General features: G+C 43.0%; 1 pseudogene; it reads right to left on the bottom strand.

Moving 5' to 3' along the window:
- Positions 1-2,485: 2,485 nt before the first annotated feature.
- LOC139329121 (RNA-binding protein 15 pseudogene) lies at positions 2,486-8,282 on the bottom strand (annotated as a pseudogene).
- Positions 8,283-10,056: the final 1,774 nt, after the last annotated feature.

The raw sequence follows: 10,056 nt of genomic DNA, 5'->3' as shown, positions 1-10,056 counted from the left end.
ACAGAATTCTCAAAGGTATAAATATGAGAAGGGAAATTATACTCACCAAGGCAACTTTTCATACCTTCACTGAGTTGAGTGAAGCTGCGTCGAGCTCATTCAGTCACACCGCAGCAGCCTAATGTGAGTCTCCTCAAAGAGGACAGAAGAGTCTGCTTCATTTCTCACCTCCAGACTGAGCTGACAACCTGAAATACTCAACAGTTTAATCATGTTCAAAAAATATTGAGGCACTGTCGAGTCCAGGAAATTCATATAAACTTTGCAAAAGCAAAAAAAAAAAAACCCACATCATATTGAATTCACTATTACATAATCATCTCAATCATTTACTACATCTGCTACAGAATCAGGATATCCTTTAAAAAAAAATCTTACTAAAAGTACACACACACACACTAAATACAACAGATTGTTTATGTGGGCTCCAATCAAATCCTTTGCCAGAGATGGGCAGAACTTCAATTTAATCTAAAATCAAGTGTTAGTATTGAACTAAGTGTGAGTGTTTTGTCATTTGTAGTTTGCTCTGCAGAAACAAAAAATAAGATGGAATTTGGAACAAAACACTTTAAAAGCTCTTTTTTTATTTGAAATCCTCCAAATACTTTATTTTATGTCATTTTATTCTCAAATACGACGCATTTTTATCCCAGGTTTAAACTGTAGAAAAAGTAGTCTAATCACAGTCTTTGGATAAAGTAAAGTTGGAGATCTTGGAAATATTCTCACTCCACTGCACTTATATTGAAAAAGGCATCTGACTAACTGTCCAGTCTTACTTTCATCTGAGGTGAGCAGTGCGTCGCTGTGGCCTGACTGTTCACGCAGTCAGTTTCACTGAGAGGAACGAGCGCGTAACCCTGAATTCACAGCCTCCCTCCACTAGGATGTATCCTGATTGGCTACTTCAAATATATGACGAGGGAAAATGTAAACTCAGATTAGATATCTGTTTGTATTGAAAGAGTTTTTGCATTTTACAAATGATAAATAGCTTGAATTTTACTTTAATAAAATACATTTTCTCAGACCAGTATTTTGTTTTTATGTTGATACATTTGATGAGAAAGTATTTGCAGTTTGTAACAAGATACTTTTTGATGTGTTTGTGCTCATCTGTCCTCTCTGTCAAACAGCTTTTACAAACTCTGGATCAATCACACCTTTCAGAGTCATCTGCAGAATTATTTTCTAAAACATGGGAAACAACAAGAAAGTCTTTGTTATGACTGGAAAGTAAAATCTGGTTTTAACTGGCTCAAGTGTTCTCCACTTTCCAGTTTTCAGCTGCAGGTTCACTACTGTCTGAGCTGGCCGTGACACTCACTGTTAATGCTCTCACCTCCTCATGTACAGGAAACACAGCCTCATTATTTATGTCAGCATGCTCACATCTCGAACCAAACTCATTACATCCTGACACCATTTGTACAAGCACACTTCTAAAGTTGACATTGTACCTCTGCATGATGAATCACAGCACTTTGATTATCCTGGAGGAAGTTGTCCTCCTTCCTGTTTAACACCCATCATAGGCAGCGATGGCTCGGCTCGTTCCCCTCGTGTGCTCCTGCTGATGAGCGATTACAGGTCATCTAAACCTATTCTGCCCAGACAGCTTTGACTTTTTTTAATCACGGCTGCAAAAATAAGGGCATTAAACACTCCTTTAAATCATTTTCATCAATTGAAACAGTTGATCTTAAACATTTTAAAGAAAACTACATGGTCTGAGTAAAATAAAATAAAGCACATGTGCCCTTAAACATCTTCTATTGGCTCCTGTTTGCTAATGCACTTTCCCCATGTTTGGCATATGATGTCATATAATATGTCATGATTCTTTATACTCAACATTACTTCGCAGCTTTTGCAGCTACGATGTGAGTAAGTCAAGCAGAGACTATTTGGCTCTGGTTTCCTTCTACTGCTACTTACTGACATTCAGCTATGACCGGTGCTTGACGGTAATGAAGTACATTTACTTAAATACTGGCCGGCTTCTTTGCAGAGAGAAGATGATACAAAACATATGACCATCTCGTAAAGCTTAGTGTATTATTATTATTATTACACGACCAGTGTACAGTATGAAGTAGTGAACGTGTTTGATGCTGTCTATGTGTTAATGCCACATTATTAATAATCCAATTATTCAATATAAAGCTCTCAAATGGATCATTCCACGCTCTTTTTTAATACCTTGAAATTTCAACTACGTTTTGCTGATAATAATTTCATACTTTTCACAAAAAACACTGAGTATTTGTACTTTGTGGTACTGCTTTTGTTAATTAATAGATCAGAGTCACTTCCTGCACCACTAAGACTTACTTGTGCAAATGCCTTCAATGCTGAGATTCACACTAATTTGCTGCATGAACGGCTGCAAAATTATCAGTAATTTGACAAGCAAGTAACATCTAGGAGGAAGTTCACTCAGCACCAACTGAAAGATGCTGAGACAGGATACATCACAGTGTTTTTTTAATGCTAGATCTGCGACTGTCTCGACATAAAATGTGCTTTGAGGGCCCAAGTTTGGTATCTTTTCACCTTCTAACCAGCTTTTATAAATAAGGTCTAGTATGTTTGTAGTAGTCTTAAACATTTGAATACGTACCCGAGTCAGTAGTTCAGGCCATCTCAATACTTCACCTGTGGAACGGGAACAGCTGCAGACAGGGTGACACTCAAACCTATGACACCTCAGGACTCCAGGAAAGCTTGGATCCCAGCTGTGGCACCGTGGGGACGCCTGGGGAAGCTGCTCAGGTCCCTTTAGTTCGGAGCAGCGACCAGCAGGAACAGCACCGTCTTCATTATACACATCCTGCAGCAGAGTCTGACTCACTGATAGCAGGAAACTCTTCTCTTGGCTTTCATAAGCAGTTTGGCACAGAATCGTTTTTTTTAAAGTGTGCAAATCAGATCAACACATCAGCTAAAGATTAGGATTCCCTGCACGGGCAATCTTTTCTCTTCTGTTGCGTTTCCTTTCCATTTTATGGCAAATAAAGCAGATGCTGTCTCACTCTGCTGACTCGACCTCCTCTCCAACATGAGATGAGTCAGGTTTGAAGTGTGGCCCTAGCAGAGATCTTCCTTCAAAACTCCAATGCAAGAACAACAAGCAACTACACACATGAACACCGCTCTCCTTCTCCAGACGCTGAAGCAATGCTGCCAGATGCCAGAGCCAGATGAAAGGCCGGGGCCTCCGAACGCCGCTGAGCCTCCGGGCACTGCTGTGCCTCTGCCGAGAGGCTGTCGAGGTGGAGACGACCCGGTGATTTTGGCACAAACCACACGGACGAGCTCTCTGCTGGTGCTCAGCCACACCTCTGGTCACACAGGCCAGAGGCGACTGAGGAATAAGCCACATATGTGAAGAGACACAGTGACTCTAGCTTTGCCTTCGCAGATGGAATGAAAAAAGTATTCTAGTATGGCCAAATTTCAATCTGAATGAAGGTCACAAAGAGGTCATTCAACAACTGATGATCAACAGAATGAAAACACAGAACCGAGAGGCTGACACTTCCTCTCCTTCCTGCCGGGAAGGCTCCTGCTGTCAAAGTGATTAAGCCTTTAGAGTTTGATAGACAATTCCAAGAACAGAAAAGGTCACAAAAGTTGTCTTCCGAGGCACTTGTGTTTCCCACGAAAGAGTAAATTTATTGAGACAAAATCAAGTGCATGTCGCACTTTGCGTTTTTTTTTCTGACAGGTATACTTCTTAGGCCCATGAGCAATGACGTTCTCCATTTCTCTCCAGATATCCTGAGTATACAAATCTTTTTTCCTTCCATTTGAAACACAGAACTCAAATCAAACCATGAAAACCAAAATTAACAGTCCTTTCAGAAGAGGGCGCGTGAGACCACCGGAGGGCGGCGTCTCACCTCCGATTCGTTCAGAGGATTTTATCACAGTCCACTGAGAGCACATCGACATGTTCTACATACTGACTCCTGGTCAGTTATTAGAGATCTGCATGGCATACACATTGCACTTAATTTAGGGGTTACATCAACTTTTTTTAAACAGTACATGCTTTGTTGGGGTAGTTACTGTACTTGGTGGATTTTAACATAAGAAAAGTGAATAATCAACCAATCATTGCTGAACTGAATTGAATACGATGCCAATAAAAGAACAAGATAGAAGGGACGGACACAAAAGCAACCCTTAAGACCAATCAAACCAGACCTATCAGCTCTTCACAGCCTTTAACATTCAGTTTTGTTTAGGTTAAAGGAGCTGATTCAACCCTGAAACGCTGTCAGTCCACAAATAATTAATAAGCAGCAGTTCTGATAATTAGATGATCAATAAATTAGCCCAGTTTTGAACATTTTGTGGTTCCAGATTACCAAATGTGTATATTTGCTGCTTTTCCTCATCTTACATCATAGCACACTGAATATTCTTTGTAAATATGGGTTTTTTTCATTATTGTCTGTTGTTTTATAAATAATAATTCAATTAATCAAGAAAAGCAACTTAGCTTCATCAATATCAAATATAATCAGCAATAAATATGAGCTTATAACATGATGCAGGTCAATACAACACCTCAGGATCCGAAATAGCTAAAAGTCGCATCGATGACATCATTTCACAAAAAGTAAATATAACTGTCTTTGTAAAGGCTGTTTTTTCTCAGTTGCTGTATTGATCTGCATGCTTGTTTACAGGTGCTCGCTGCTTGTGTCCGTCCCTCCACACACAGACCAGTGCTGACAAACAGACAGGAATTCACTTGACCTTAAACTCCAGATGTGGCTCAGAACGGAGCTCTGATATTAACGTAATCCACTACACTACAACCCTTAAGGCTTGAATAAAGACTAAAGAATAGTCTCATTTTTTCCACAAATTTCCTTTAGCTTTACGCAGAACTGGCCCAAACTGACAAAAATAGAAAAGCTGTCATAAGGAAACTTTGAATTAGGAACTATTCAAAATGTTAACTTGGTCAGCAAAAAGTAATACAGACGCACATCTGGAATATACCTATTAACAAGCAATGGGTAAAGCTTTAGAGGAAATATATTTCCATAATCAAGAGAAAATTTCTATGTACATGAGTTTGATGTAATTCATTCACAGGCTGGCTGTACAAATTATAGTACTACAAACATGGCGACTGACCAGTTCAATCTATGCTGAGTACAGATAAAATGAAGGCTAAATACTTAGTTTTGGATTTTAAATTCCTTTTTTTGTTGTAGGCAGGCATTGTATGAAAGGACATAAAGGAAATGTGTTTCTTTTGAAATAAAATAAGGCAACAAATAGTATCAATTCACAGAAATGTAGAACTTGCTCTGAATTACTTTAAGTACAGTACCCTTCAAGTCATGTACATTTATCTGGTAACTAAATGGCAAAAGTCACCTGTATTAATAATCAAATCCAGCTCATCAAAATGTATTCAATTCAATGTGACTGTCACTTCTATGAACCTTCAGCAGGATGAGATAAATGACAGCCGTCCCTCTGCTTTGTTAACATTACCTCTCCCTGTTTGACAAATCACAGTTTAACAGTTTATGAGATTGTGACATTAACAATTTGAACTCTTTTTTTTTTTTTTCAAGATGCTCCTTTGATAATGACCATCAACATGTAGTCATCCTCTGATTTGGCAAAGGCTTTGGCAGAGGCATCCAAGAACTGCTGCGAGAACTCGCATGGGGGGAAAGCGTGAAGGACTCCTCCGTGCTCCTTGTCACGGCTGCCCCCCACAGGGAGGCTGATGATGCCAGCTGCCTCCTTCTGCTTTAAGTAGGAGACCAGGTTCTTCAGAGGCCTCTCAGTGGAGTTGCTGGCGTCCTGGACGCCTCCATCTTCAGTTTTCCCAGGCACGGCCAGGAGGATGGAGTATCCGCTGGAGCCGGCAGCCTTGATGCGACGAGAAACCTCCTCTAGCTTTGGCTGGTCCAGGCGCAGGCGCTGGCTGATCTTCAGCTGGGACACTTGACCGCCCGTGGAGCCCTCCACCAGCAAGCTGGTAGCCACCTCCATGTCTCCCTCCAGCAGGTGCAGTGATGTGGGAAAGCTGCTATTCTTCAGCAGGAGGACACCCTGCCAGGCCTGACTCAGCTTGTGGCCTCCAGCTGCTGGCTTAGCCTGCTGGCCAGACTTGGAGGAAGAGGAGGATGAAGGCTGTCCGAGGCGATCCTCCTTTCTCGCTGGACTCTTAGATGAGTCACTGGCTTTGCGTTTGCGGTCCTTCTCGGAGCAGGAGCCTGGCTCAGCCGGGCTGAGGGTTTTTCTTCTCTTGCCTCCAATGACAGTGTCCTGGCGCTCTCTGATGGGGGACGTTCTGCCAGAGCGAGGCAGCCGTTCAGGGTCACTGTAGCGTCCCCCATCTCGGCTGCTCCCTCCAGGGCTGCGCTCTAATGAGCTGCCATGACGCCGCATGCTATAGTCACTGATGTCAGGTGAGTGATCCGGCCGGCCATCATCCAAATGTCTCCTTTTGCGGCTTAGATCTCTGCTTTGGAACTCACGCTCGACTGACCAGGTCTCACGGGAACACCTCTCCAGACGATCAATGGGGTCGAAGCCTGCCCCTCGCATCCTATCGTGGATACCCAGGCCAGACCATTCAGCGCTTGAGTACAAATCTCTGTCTCTGAAGCGAGCAGGAAGTGGAGGGGATCTTTCTCTCACTCTCACTGCGTCAGTAAGGCGGTGGGCAAAGGGCTCAGGAACTAAGTCATAATGCGGCAGGGGGAGGGGGAGCTGCATGTACTGCTGCTGCTGGTAACGTTGCTCTGTGTCCGCAAAGTCCACCCTGAGTCTCCGGTCAGGGCCCCCGAGTGGGAAGCCTCTCATGTGAGAACATGCAGCTTGAGCAGCATCCAAACTTTCATACTGAATGTAAGCCCAGGCCTCACCTTTCCTGTAGTCTATAGTCCTGATGGTGCCAAAACGGTCAAACTCCTTGGCCAGTGCAGCGAGTGGAACCCAGGGTCCAAGGCCCCCCACCCACAGCCTGGTTGTGGGTGTAGGTTTACCATAGCCGATTTTAATCGGGTTGTGGCCCACCACTTTCCCCGACATGGCCAATTTGGCACGATGAGCCATGTCGAGATTCTCAAACTTGATGAATCCATAGGTGCTGCTCTGGCCTCTCACGGCCCGCTTTATGTCCACCTCTGTTATCACTCCAAACCTGTCAAAGGCCCTCCTCAGGTCACTCTCCGTCACAATGACGTCCAGATTGCCCAGAAACAAAGTCCTGTTTGCCCTGTGGTCATCCTCGGGGCTCACCAGGTCCTCCTCACGGTAAACAGCACATTCAGGGATGAAGGGGGGTCTATTCCTGGCATCATACACTGAAAACTCTCTGTCTCTTTCCAGGTCTCTTGTGTGAGGTGGAGGTGGAGGGGGAGGGGGGAGACGGCCCAGAGCCAGCTGCTGTAACCGGTAGTCTCTGTATCCCAAACCAGTGGGAGAGAGAGGTCTCTGGGAGTGGAGATGCCTCTGGCCTGAGGGGAAACTGTCTTTTGAAACAGGGGAGCGGCTTCTACGTCTGTTCATGTAAACCGTTTCGATTTTCAGAGGACGGTCGTACAGCACGAGCTTCCCGCGGGCGTGTTTGGCCGCCCGGGCGTCATCCGGCCTCCTGAAGTTCACAAACGCCACCCTCTCGTCGTTTTCTCGACTAATTTTAACACTCACGTCCCCAAATCTTGTAAACTCATGAAACAGTCCGTCCTCTATCTCCTCGTCGTTCAGCTGAGAGCCCAGTTCACTTATTTTGAGAGTCTTGTACTCACTTTCGGGGACTGACGGAGGCCGAGTGTCGCTGCGTGAACCGGACCTGGATGTTTCCGCGGCGATGTCAGCGCCGCCGTACGCCTTGTTCGGCGAAATAACTCCGTAGTCGTAGCCGCTGCTAGCCCGACTGGATGAATTGTGTCCGTCTGAATCCCTCATGTCTCTTTTGTCACTGTGCAAACTTCTCCTTTGAGCAGAGCCGTTGCCGTTGTTGCTTCCAGCCGTCGACAGGGATCCGGTCTTCTTACCGCTCGGGTGGCTTCCTCCTCGGTCTCTGCTATCATCTGGTGCCCGGGAACGTTTCTTCACCGGTGATCGTTCTTTCCCCTTCATTTCCACCAGCCGATACGTGCAATCTACAGACACTAATCCGTATGAATATGTCTCCTCTCTGCCACTGAAATATACCTAAACTCTCTCAACTTGGTCGCGGTTTCCACCACACTCTCAAGCCAGCGACACAACCGCCATGTTGGACTACTTGGACTATTGTACAGGAAGTCCCGCCCATACGTCCGCAGAAGAAGATGATTGGCTGTGTAGGTCGTCACTCGCGTGTACATGAAAGCTGCTCGCCTATTACAAACAAGGGTGCGGCTCTCCTCGGGGTCAAAGAGCGGTCCTGAAGGCAGAAGTTGATTTGAAAGATAACAGTTGTGACAGCCTGCTGCAGCAGGAAGAGCCGATTTACATTAGTGTCATCTTCGTTTTGAATGAATTAATATGAACACAAATACAGAATAAGTTTATGCAAGCTGTATATAGGTATAGCATAACATAGTGTTTGAGTGTGTGAGTGAGAAACTATTCTTGTGAAGTATTTGTTCAGGAAAGCTGCATGTTGCCCTTGAAGTAAAGACACTGAGTCATACATGATACGGAAACACTTCATTTAAGGCAGGGGAGGGTGTTGCTGTTTGAGTAGTTTTTGACTAGTATAAAATATATAAAGAGTATATATAGAGTATATATATAAAGTATAATCTAGTATTTCCATTTTGGGCGACTTTGTACCTCACTTCATCTCAAGGGCAAATATTGTATTTTACTCCACTACATTTGTCTAACTATTCTTTACTTTACATATGATCATTTGCCACAGCCTTCCTGCCCAGTGTAAACCACGGATCTCCAAATTCTCCTGATAAACTGAGGTATGAAATGTTCCTTTATGGTTTGAGAAAATTCTCCAACTTCTTATAACAAATAAACTATTGAAAAAAATCCTCTTAGATTAGCTGGAAAATGCATCGGCACAAAGTTGAAAACAGGTCTGTTTTCCTTAGCTCACAAAAAGTTGACTTTTTAGAGATGTGATTCTCACAGGACAGCGACACTACAAATGATGATCTTATGGAGAATGATGCATTGCAGTAGATTAAACTACCCAGTACTATATAAAGTAGTTAAAATTAGCCCGACCTTAAGCAAATACAGCAGTAAAATAATTTCAATATTTCATAATAGTAGTAGGAATAGTAAAACACTGACAGGGACCAGCTTTATGACACACTCAGTATACACTGTATACTTTAGGCTTTCATATTTTCCTTTCCACTTATCTTCTTCTCCCAGCTGAAGAACTTAATGTGATGTATAATCTATACTTGTGTAAAGGGATGGCAAAGATGCAAAAGAAATCAATTTGTGGGGCAGGTGGTTATATTTAGTGCCACAGTGTTTATATTTCTGGTGTCTTATCTGACCCTCATTATTTTTGGCAGAACAAAATTATTTTACAATGAAAACGCAATTTCAAATTGTGTTTAAAAGTGATCAGGCTGTGTGTAACAATATGTGTGTGTCTGTTCCAGCAGTACACCATTTCGCCTGCTGGATACTGAACAAACCATTAGAGGGCAGAGGAGCTCCTCCTAACAACCACATGAGCTTGTTGAAACATGAGGATGTTTTAAACTCTGATATATTTAACTGTGCTGTTTGTTTTCTGTGTGTTAATATTCTATCAGAGCATCTCTCTGAAACACAATTAAACATAATCAAAATATGAAACAGAACAAAATAAAAGACATATACACCAACATCAAATACATAAATTACAGCATACAGTTCCTATTTGTCCTTTACACAAATCCTAGAAGCTTCACTTACCACAACAGCTGGTCTTCCTGTATCACATTATTCTGAAGTCATTTAATTTCATTACCTCCTATAATATCTGTACAAAGTCCAAATTTCCTGTAATATTCCCTCTCAGCATCAGTGCAAGAACATATAAAATGTACCTTTGGTCGC

The sequence above is a fragment of the Chaetodon trifascialis genome, chromosome 3, assembly GCF_039877785.1.
Source record: "Chaetodon trifascialis isolate fChaTrf1 chromosome 3, fChaTrf1.hap1, whole genome shotgun sequence".
In the NCBI taxonomy this organism is placed as follows: Eukaryota; Metazoa; Chordata; class Actinopteri; order Chaetodontiformes; family Chaetodontidae; genus Chaetodon; species Chaetodon trifascialis.
The sequence above is the reverse complement of the archived record's forward strand: the minus strand, read 5'-3'. Positions and strand labels throughout refer to the sequence as shown.